Here is a 9,780-nt window from a genome sequence, read left to right on the forward strand (position 1 = left end):
CAACTTTATTTTTACTGTTGTGCATCAGATTAGTAACTTATTCAAACTGTGTTACGTATTTCAAGCATTGTCTTCATTATCTCAGGACTCCATCATCCACTTATTACTCAAAATGCTTCACACATCTCTAAATTTATGTATCAGCCCTTCATTAATACAATTCTCATCAGCTTATAGGCATATGTGTATCTTCAAAATAAAATACAAGACACTGGAATGAACTGATTTAATTAAAATTTCTCGCTTTCTGATAATATCAGTAGTGAAACCCAATATAATATGTCAGAAAGAGAGCGGAAATAGTTTGTTTTTGTAGCCATGTATACTCATTTCTAAGTGGTTAAAAACAGGAAACTAGGTATTAAGAGAAAAAATACTGGGAACGTAGTTGACAAAGTGCATTTGTGTTAATAAAAAGGTAAAGATGTCCAGAAGGGGGTCTGGACATTATTCAGAATATCAGAAAACGTATGTGAGAAATTCTTTACAGTTTTGCCAGAATAGGGCATATGTGGTCCATAGAGACGAATTAGGAACGCCAAAAAAAAAAAAAAAGAAGAAAAAAAAAGAGGGGTAAGCCCGAGACACTCATGATGGATAGATGTAGCACTTGGTTGTACGAGGGACGTTCTGAAAGTAAGTTTCGTCACTGTTTTTCACACGGGAACTCCACTTCCAAAACAAATACACATACCATCATGAACTATACACTTTGCACATAGTCGCCACCGACATTGAGACATTTGTACTAGCGTGCAATCAGTTTGAAGAAACCACTCTGGTAAAACTCGGAGCCCTGCGATGCCAAGACTAATCGCACAGCTTGCTCCAGCTCAGCATTTGTTTGAAAGTGACGTGTTGTGGAGTGGTGCGAGAAAGGGCGTTTCTGCAAACGCCACACTCTCTGGGAGTTTTACGAACTGACCGTGGTGCTTGTTCTTTGGTGTGTTTAGCTTCCTTTCCCAGTGGCCTTTCATTTAGCTATGTACGCAATTTAATATAGGAAAATCAAAATCCAAGCGTAGTTATCTATTGGCAACCACTGGTCCTAATTCATAGTTTATTTACCAGTGGTGATTAACTTATTTCAGTGTAACTTGACTATCTCTTACGGGTTTTGCACATATTATGGGACAGTTTCATGAAAAAGTTAACATACTATCATAATCTTTAATCTATTCTGGATCGTTAACCTCGTCCAAGCGAATTTCGTTAAATATTATCTCACAGAATATAAATTATTCAGACCCATTACGTCGAATAGTTGAAATTATTTTTCTCAGCGTACTTTTCTTCGAGACAAAATTTATGAGCTCATTTATTCTCTCTTACTTAATTTCATCTTAATGATTTTTGTGCTATATCAGTTTTCCCGTTGTGTGTTCTACTTCCGTGAATAGTTTCGCGTGTACAGACAAAATTACATTGTTGCCATCTTAATCTGGACCTGATTTTTTGAAATTAAGTGTGATACTGGATTTTAGTGTTCCCGAGTAAAAGGGCAGAACGATTGCCGCTGAGATTGGCGGTTACATTTGAGTGCATAATTTTACAGACAGTATATCATTAACAGTTCCATTCATGCCAAAGAATTAAATAATTATTCGATAAGTGACTCTCTCTTACATTTTGAATACTACCATTGTGAAAGGTAAAATGTTACAAGAGATCTGACTGATCTAAAATCACTTCCTCCTCATAATAACAATATCCCCTCATTCCTATAACACGGCTGCCCTTAAAATAATTTGGATAAATTTTGTTTAAAATATTGTAAGTACTTCGGTATAGTTGTTTTAGCTCATAATGCAGTAGTTCTCTTAAAGATTGTAAATAATGGCACCAGTGTTGTACTCATCGAAAGCAAGAAAAGATGCCACAGAAAGGCCGTTCGCACCTACCATGCCATGACGGCGACATAAAAAAAAATATATTGGCCAGATTACGGAATCGAATTCTCGTTCAGTGAGGGACGACCAGACTCTTTGACCATGAGCTACTCGCACTAGGACATTAAATCCTTCTTCGGATCCCATCTAGTGCTTCCGTTCAAATCACTACATTTTTCGGAATTCCTGTCGACATCCTATACTTACACATACAGAGTGAGGCAGCTGTCACTACCAGTGTCCTTTTAGCCAATCAGTAATGTTACAACTGGTCCTCAAATTACGCGCGAGATTTTCATGCTCTATCGCTCGCTACGCGCAAAGTATACTACTGACTATTAAAATTGCTACACCACGAAGATGACGTGCTACAGACGCGAAATTTAACCGCCAAGAAGAAGATGCTGTGATATGCAAATGATTAGCTTTTCAAAGCATTCACACAAAGTTTCCAACCGACTTCTCATACACAAACAGCAGTTGACAGGCGTTGCCTGGTGAAACGTTGTTGTGGTGCCTCGTGTAAGGAGGAGAAATGCGTACCAAAACGTTTATGACTTTGACAAAGGTCTGATTGCAGCCTATCGCGGTTGCGATTTATCGTATCGCGACATTGCTGCTCGCGTTGGTCGAGATCCAATGACTGTTAGCAGAATATGGAATCGGTGGGTTCAGTAGGGTAATACGAAACGCCGTGCTGGATCCCAACGCCCTCGTATGACTAGCAGTCGAGATAACAGGCATCTTATCCGCATGGCTGAAACGGATCGTGCAGCCACGTCTCACTCCCTGAGTCAACACATGGGGACGTTTGCAAGACAACAACCATCTGCACGAACAGTTCGACGACGTTTGCAGCAGCATGGACTATCAGCTCGGAGACCATGGCTGCGGTTACCCTTGAAGCTGCATCACAGACAGGAGCGCCTACGACGGTGTACTCAACGACGAACCTGGGTGCACGAATGGGAAAACGTCATTTTTTCGGATGAATCCAGGTTCTGTTTACAGCATCATGGCTCAAATGGTTCAAATGGCTCTGAGCACTATGGGACCTAACATCTGTGGTCATCAGTCCCCTAGAACTTAGAACTAATTAAACCTAACTAACCTAAGGACATCACACACATCCATGCCCGAGGCAGGATTCGAACCTGCGACCGTAGCAGTCGCGCGGTTCCGGACTGAGCGCCTAGAACCGCTAGGCCACCGCGGCCGGCACGGCATCATGACGGTCGCATCCGTGTTTGACGACGACGCGGTGAACGCACATTGGAAGCATGTATTCGTTATCGCAATATTGGCGTATCACCCGGCGTGATGGTATGGGGTGCCATTGGTTACATGTCTCGGTCACCTCTTGTTCGCATTGTCGGCACTTTGAACAGTCGACGTTACATTTCAGATGTGTTTCAACCCGTGGCTCTACCCTTCATTCGATCCCTGTGAAACCCTGCATTTTAGCCGGATAATGCACGACCGCATGTTGCAGGTCCTGTACGGGCCTTTCTGGATACAGAAAATGTTCGACTGCTGCCCTGGCCAGCACATTCTCCAGATCTCTCACCAATTGAAAACGTCTGGTCAATGGTGGCCGAGCAACTGGCTCGTCACAATACGCCAGTCACTACTCTTGATGAACTGTGGTATTGTGTTGAAGCTGCATGGGCAGCTGTACCTGTACACGCCATCCAAGCTCTGTTTGACTCAATGCCCAGGCGTATCAAGGCCGTTATTACAGCCAGAGGTGGTTGTTCTGGGTACTGATTTCTCAGGATCTATGCACCCAAATTGCGTGAAAATGTAATCACATGTCAGTTCTAATATAATATATTTGTCCAATGAATACCCGTTTATCATCTGCATTTGTTCTTGGTGTAGCAATTTTAGAGGCCAGAAGTGTATTAGGCCTTCAGAAAAAATGAACGGGGCGTTCTTAAATTTTGTACTGGGATACATCAAAGCTGGAGGACACAATCTTTGAGTTATTCAAGAAAAACGTACAAAAATACACCTCCAACCACACACCCATCCCTCACCAGTCAGTACTCCTACTACGAGTGTTACTCGCGGCACTCCCTGCTACCACTGTGCGAAAATTTTCGACTACACGAACTAACCCGTTATTCGACCTTTTTTGGTCTCTATTAATTGGGCCGTTACGCCACCAGCATAGTCGGCTACTTCTTTAACATTATTAATTTAAACTTGCGCGTGGGAGCACTAAAGAAAAACGACTTTTGCAAACATTACGCTAAAACTAATTACGCTGACAGTTCGATCCAAACTTAACACCGAGCGACGTGGTGCAGTGGTTAGCACACTGGACTCGCATTCGGGAGGACGACCGTTCAAACCCGCGTGCTGCCATCCAGATTTAGGTTTCCCGTGATTTCCCGAAATAGCTCCATGCAAATGGAGGGACGGTTCCTTTGAAAGGGAACGGGATATTTCCTTGCCCATTCTTGACACAATCTGAGCTTGTGCTTCGTCACTAATGACGTCAACGTCGACGGGACGTTAAACGCAATTTCTCTCCCTCACACACGTAACCATTAGAAGCGCAGTAGTTTCATAGTCACAAGGCATGACGAAATTTTACGCTGTCAAAATTCAAAACATTTTTAAATAAAGTTTACACAAACGTCGATTTCACAATTTATCTCTATTTAGCCAGTTGCTGCATTAGGCCAATCATTGAGGACCAAAAAGGTCGAATGTGGGAAAAAATTCGTGCAGTCGCAAATTCTTGTGCAGTTGTAGGAGGGAAGGCCATGAACGGCATGCTAGAAATCCTAACCGGTGGGGCCTGACCGAGGGAGTAGGGATGCGTTTGTAGGACACTTTTTTTTTCTTGAATAACTCGAAATCTACGATCTCAAGCGAAAACGTATCTCAGTACAAAATTTAAGTATATTAAATTTCCTACGAAAGGGCCCCATTCATTTTCTTCTGTAGGACTAATAGTTTGAGCGTAGTGGACGAGAGAATATAAAAATCTCGTTCTGTTTGCGTGTTTTTTGAAGGCCAAATATAATATTGCGGATTGCATAAAACGACAGCGGTAGGAGCAATTGAAACACCGCGTATAATGTTTAATTGGAATTAATTTCTGCTTCTGTGTATGGTACGTCTCGCTGGTATGTTATATTGCCACTAAAACCCAACACGGCCATTAATGTGGCGAAAGAGTTGCCACAATTTACGACGAGGTTGTATACGCAGATGTCGGATGTGGGCGTTTTCTGTGCGAACAGTTTTGTTTTGATGACTGTACATACGACCTCTCATGTAGACTACCAGATAAAAATCTGCTGTACAGTGAGTTACAAGGCAGATATCGTGCTCCCGGGCAAAATATTTTCACTTATCGTCAAAAATCTCTAACGTACAACCGGCCGGGGTGGCCGAGCGGTTCTACGCGCTACAGTCTGGAACCGCGCGACCGCTACGGTCGCAGGTTCGAATCCTGCCTCGGGCATGGATGTGTGTGGTGTCCATAGGTTAGGTTAGGTTTAAGTAGTTCTAAGTTCTAGGGGACTGATGACCTCAGAAGTTAAGTTCCATAGTGCTCAGAGCCATTTGAACTATTTTTTTCCAACGTACCAGTGGTACATCAGCTATGTAACTGCAACTACCATAAACGTAAGCAACTAGAAAGATCACGTTTTTCGTATATTTTGAATTTTAATTGGCTTAATGGTTACATATTCGTACTTGATTACTTTCTACGAAATTTGTTGTGTTTTACTTTTTTAATAAGAAGCAATACAAAGCTTGAGCTTCTTCACTACATTCCCGTCTGATGCAAGCCTCTACTGAGTTTATCGTCTTTCTCATTTGCTCATTTAGAGTGGTTGAGCAATTTTCTACCCAAATATTTCATTTCTTTCCGCATCTGTGCTGTGGCTCTCTTGGATCCCTGATGTACATATGGTATCTGTATTCTTCTAGCACTAACACTAATTCTTTTCACTAGCGTCGAGGCGAAGAGGACGGGAACTTCCTTTGATGGTCCGCTAAAATACCAGCAAACAGCGGAGCACTAGTAAATGCGAACCGAACGCGATGGAATGCAGTTCGCTCTCGTTCGTCTACCGTCTACACCGGACAGAGTTCTCGGTCGCTGATTTTCTTTTCCTAGCGTTCGCCCCCTTGTAGACCGGTCTTTACACTGAGAAACATCCAGGCCTGGCTACTAAAGGGCATAGGTAGCGGACGTCTGGCTGTCACTCGTCTACTCTTCAATCACGCGTAACCCACCGACCTTCGTGCTGACCTCTTAGTGTCCCATGGCACCCACGTATGGCCGATTGGCCCGCCTGTTCTCGTGGGAGTCCAGCGAGGAGAACCATTGACCGCTCCTGCTCCGCCAGCAGAGTGAGGCACTCGTCCAGATCACAAAGCCATTCAGACTTTCTCTCTGTCAGGCTACCAACTCTGTGTAACAGGACTTAAAGTATCATTGTAGTGTTGTACTAAACAGATTTTTAATTTAAAAAATCCAAGGAAATACAGAAATTAAATTTGCGCGACTATCCAGGCAGATTGTTTGGAAAGACGATCGCAGGTCTGCTTCTTCCTTAGTAGTAGAGCCCAGGCTGTAAGCCTGGGTGCTTGGCCTCTTGGTCTTTGCGGATGACCTGGCCATTTGCATCAGTAATTGATTGACCGAGATATCTGAGAAAGTAGGATACGGATCTGCTCTGAGAAGATAAAGTAATTAACAAACATCGGCGATGGACCAGAACGGATAATTTTACATCAAGGGAGGATTAACAGTGTGAAGACATTTAGATACCTACGTGAGGCCATCCAACAGAATGGTCTAGAATAGGAAGCAATGAATCTCAGAATTTGCTAATGGGGCCAAGCATATCATCCGACGAAAAGATTCTATAGTAAGATATCGCTGAGCACTGGAACCAAGTTAAGATACTGCAGTAAGGCTGTCAAAACGGAAGCATTATATTCCTCAGAGACTCTGACTGTGAATAGATAGGGACTAGTCAATATGTTAATCAGAAGACAACGAGGGGTATTAAGGAAGGTTTTAGGCAAAAGATGGATTAATGGGCATTTATGTTTGAGATCAAATGAGGAACTCTGCATGAATATACAACCGGTAGAATCAGCGATTAAAAAAACCTGTTGTTCTATGGGAACGTCTTCAGAATGACCGGTGAACGTCAAACAAAGAGAATCTGGAATTTCGTAAGGCGAATCGCAAAAAGATTGCAATGGTTCCAAGGCTGACAAAGATCTCGAAGAGACAGATATTCCAGAGCAAAGAATCATGGATACAACCTAATTTTAAAACTAGTGTAAAACTATTGGGTTTTTAACATGGGAGAAGCACTCGAAAGACGAGGGTGGCCTCTGTGAGAAAACTAAAAGAATGCTCGGAGTGATGCACACAAGAGGTAGTGAGAGGGCATCAACGCTGACACACTAACAGGATCTAAAAATGGAAAATGACGTTGGCTGTCAACTCGTAGTCCATAGAGGCTCAACTCGAATGTGACTAAGTAAGCAAATAAAGAAATAAATCTGTCAGTACGGAGAACAATATACACTGTACCTGTAAGATACATGTCGCCTGAATCCAGATCTGATTTCAGAATTAAAGTACTGGCCTCAGTTTTGATGCAGGCCTAGTAATGGCTTTTATCGTGAAGAACTGTAATTGCCTCGATATCTCCACGCATATGGTATTTGTATTTTGACATACAGGATAAGTATGCGAAACAGTTTATAGTTCTCAAACGTCTTCTTCAAATTAAATGCACGATCAGTCGGAAGGGAATGAAATTCGTTTCTGTTGTGGAGAGGTACTATTTTCAGACTATTGTAACTTCCATGGGATCTATGCACAAGTCCGTTTTCATTTACGCTGTAATCACGACCAAGAGTCTCCACAACGGATTCGGTATCATTACCAACAACCATGTCACCTTCTTTGGAAATTATCCGAAGAAACAAAATGATGGCAACGATAAACGTGACTTTCATATCTCGAAAAAGAAGACTACATCGTTTCATCTGCAGAACTAAAAAATCAGCCTACTGCTCCGGCAAATTTAAATCTCGAGAGAGGAATGTGTGGCTTGTTTGAACCACAGTAACCTTGAAATGTTACGATACTCCACAGTTTTCTTTGTTTTCAAGGTGATTCCATCCATTTTTGTCAGACAAAAATAATAGAACGTTGTGTTATACGTTGCTTCCTTCCAAATCACGGGAACAACAAATGACATGACACGTGATCCTTTCAGTCTATAAGTAGCATCGAAAATGATTAACAGCATTTCGTCTGGGTGTGGGGATTCTTGTCTTGGGCACCAACTTTGTACTCATAATAAAATTGGTAACACTTCTTTGCAAGACGATGAAGTTCCGCTTTTTGCGATTTCAGAGTTAACAAAAGAATTAGTGCTGTTTACAAACGTTCAAGGCATTTCTTCTTCTGAATTAGCCTAGAGCACCAACTCTTACGGACTCGAAACAACAAGCTGCCACTTACAGAGACTGTTAGACGTCTCAGTTCTGGGATGGAAGTAGCAACAAGTACAAAGTGATTCTGTGTGTTCAAGAATGACTCATCGGAAGTGCTGCCAAACCAACCTGATATCCATGAGGCTGATTCTTGTGTGATTTTTCCTTGTAAGTACTTCGATTATTTTTCAACAATTAAATCTGCAGAACATTTAACTTAAGCGGCAGAAAAACAATTAATCTACAGCATTTTCTATCTTTTCGAAAGTTGCGGGTAGCATGTCACGAAAACTCTTATCCAGTTGGGCCAAAACTTCATTTTCGAATTCAGTACCCACTACATCGCACAGAATACCATTCCCATTTTTTACAGCAAATATCTTGTTGACACGAGTAACTTTTAAGTAGTTTTGATGCTCACTTTATGTGGTTTAGCCGTAACAAACTATTTTCAGTTAAAAACCAGTAAAAATGAAACACATGTAACAAATAAGAAATCTCCCAAAAAGGAGCGCTTCTACAAAGGCTTAACTTTAAACACAGATCTACATTTATTTAAAACTGTAAAACAGGACGGAAACTGCATCGTCAACAAAACACTATTATAAAAATTAAGTTAAAATCCAATTACTTTGATGAACTTACGTTTATGCTAGTAGAATACCGGTATCAGCAAAAGGGGAAGGGATAAAAGGCACACCTAATAAATGCTAACAGAATTTTAAATATGTAAAATGCCTATGTACATTAAAAGCTAGTTTATGATGGGATTTCAAAAAAAAAAAAAACAAAAAAAAAAAAAAAAAAGAAAGGGTCAAAGTAAACTCTAATATTTCTCCATTGTTTTTTATATTCATGCAAAATGGAGTTTGACATAGAAATACAAATGGTGATTCAGTTTCTCCTACCACTGCAATTTTCTGCAGCCAGCAATGTTCTAATTAGCATTCACAAGCCACGCGCGAGATTTTAATATTTTAACACTCGCTATCCACTATCTATTATTATCGCTAAAGAAAAAAGTGATAGAACCTTTTGGTAGGAAATATAATAGCACTGGGACATGTTTCCGTTGATGGCCACGGCTTTCGTGGTATTGAAGAAAAATGTAAATAAGTGACCTTCAAATGTACCCTCACACGTACGCTGAGCCCCTAGCTAGCACTGTACAAAAATTTCCGACAACATGAGCTATTCCCGATATTCGACCTCTTTTGGACTCTATTGATTGGCCTATTACGCCACTAACAGAGTCGAGTATTTCGTTAACATTAGTAATTGAAACTTACCTGTGAGGGCAAAGCAAAGAATAACTACATTTATAAACATTAAGTGAAAACTAATTACGTTGACAGTTAAATCCTAACTTAACCCTTACAAGCACAGTAGTTTCATA

Source organism: Schistocerca americana, chromosome 8 (assembly GCF_021461395.2).
Source record: "Schistocerca americana isolate TAMUIC-IGC-003095 chromosome 8, iqSchAmer2.1, whole genome shotgun sequence".
NCBI lineage: Eukaryota > Metazoa > Arthropoda > Insecta > Orthoptera > Acrididae > Schistocerca > Schistocerca americana.